The sequence below is a fragment of the Gavialis gangeticus genome, unplaced genomic scaffold (assembly GCF_001723915.1).
Source record: "Gavialis gangeticus isolate Ggan-Ray unplaced genomic scaffold, GavGan_comp1, whole genome shotgun sequence".
Lineage (NCBI taxonomy): Eukaryota > Metazoa > Chordata > Crocodylia > Gavialidae > Gavialis > Gavialis gangeticus.
The window spans coordinates 70,063,913-70,066,093 of NW_017729024.1; positions in this window are offsets into that span (position 1 = coordinate 70,063,913).

Sequence of the window (2,181 nt, forward strand, 5' to 3'; positions counted from 1 at the left end):
AAACATATAGTAGGTGATTATTTTATGTAAGCACACTGGGACTTTTAAACATACAGGGTAAACGTTAAAAGATTTACTTGAGACAGTTAAATATAACTATGTTTTTGTAACATTTTTGGAACATAGGCAAATATGGACCAGTTAATTTAACTTAGATTCCTGGAAAAAAAATCTGAAACAGTTATAAACAATCAATTTGTGAGTACATAGAAAATGATAAAACAATAAGAGAACAGCCAACATTATCTTGACCTGTTCTTGACAAACATATCTAATTTCCTTCTTTGATGAGGTAAGTGGCCTAAGGAGTAAGCAGGGAAGTAGCAGATATGGTATATCCTGAAAATGAGGTTTATAAGCAAGCTAAAGTATTATAGTATAGATGTTATCATCATCAGGTGGGTGTACAACTGGATGTAAAAGCACTCTTTAAAAAGCAGTTATAAAAGTATTCCTGTCAAACTGGGTGGGATTTCAAGTGAACTCCATGGTCTGTTCTGGGCCACATTCTATGAAATATTTACATTGATGACTTGGATGATGGAATAGGGAATATGCTAACACAATTGATTTGCAGATGACACAGGGTGGTGTGGTAGTTGCAATGACTTTGGAGGGCAGGATCATAATTCAAACTGATCTTGAGAAACTGGAGAGTTGGTCTGAAATCAGCAACAGGAAATCCAGTAAAGACAGGTGAAAAATGCTACACTTCAGAATAAGAAATTTAATGCACAAATACAAAATGGAAATACATGGCTAGTCAGTAATAAAGATGCAAAGGATTGTGGGCTTATTGTGAATCACAACCCAAACCTGAGTGATAATATGATGCTATGGCAATAAAGGGTACTTTACAAAGACCTTTGAAACATTTCAAAGGTACATCTATAAAGACTCACGTGTCCTTTGAGATGTTTCAAAAGCAGCTGAAATACTCCAAAACAGGTACTATGAAAATTTAAGTTTTGGTTACATGTGCATAGGGACAGTATATGGAAAGTGGGTTGGCTAGGACTGGACACCTAGAAAACATTGGAAGATGTGGGGTTTGTGGGATCTTTTCCATACTTTTAAAGGAAAGTTTAGACAAACTTCTATAAGGAGTGGTATAAGTAGTGTATATGTACAATTGCAGGTTAAGAGAGAAGCAAATCAGAGCCTAAATGGATTCTGTCTGTTAAGCAGGGTGGAACAGGTTCATGTGTAGCAAAACTCCCAGTTTCTTTTTTTATTTATTTATTGCATTCCCTTCCCTTCCCTTCCCCAACCATTTCTGACTCTTTCTGTCCCTCTCTATTCCCTATAGATAAGTATAAGTGAGCTCAAACTTAGGATAAGCTTTAAACATTTTTATTTTGGTAGCAAGTTTTTGGATATCCACTGTTGTATATTGTATTATTATCAGGTTTGTATTAATTTTTACTGTTGTATATTGTATTATTATCATTTTTGTATTGATTTTTATTGTTTCATATGGATATTGTATGGTTTAGGCCTATGTTTATAAGTGAACCAAAGTCATGTCCAGCTTCCATTTTATATGTCAAGCCTCCATCTTCTGTCCTCTGCCTGGGCATCCCATGTTGCAACAATATAATCTATTGTACCCCTCCCATGTCAATTGGTTCCCCAATGAATGAGCGTGATTGGGCATGATTGAAATACAATGGTAGCAGGCCTCTACTGAATGGCCTGTAATGACTGGGCCATCACCTCGCATTGATTCATCCAGGAACCACAGACCTCACCCAGGAACAGAGACAAGAACCCAGCATTTGAAAAACAAAAGACCCTGCAGACAGCACCTCTCACCATTACAGACACCCGAAACTGCACATCTCTGCATGGAGCACACATGCTCAGTACACCAGGGGCTGACCCTTGCCTGGGCATGCCTCCTGTCATTAGGGTCACACAAGGACTGCCCCTATAAAAAGGGGCAGTGAAGACAGACCCAGTGGGACGCCTTCTCCATCTGGACCATCACCATGCCACACCACCTATCCACCCAGAGGCCCTGCTGGCGACCCCCCTCTGGACAACACCTACTGGACAAGGACCCCTTTCCAGCCTGGATAGGTAGATATTACCTGCTTACCTCCTCCTACAATTTGGACTCTCTCTCTCTGTGTCTCTCTCTCCTCCTGGACTTCAGTGGACTTCAGCCCCTGCATCAAG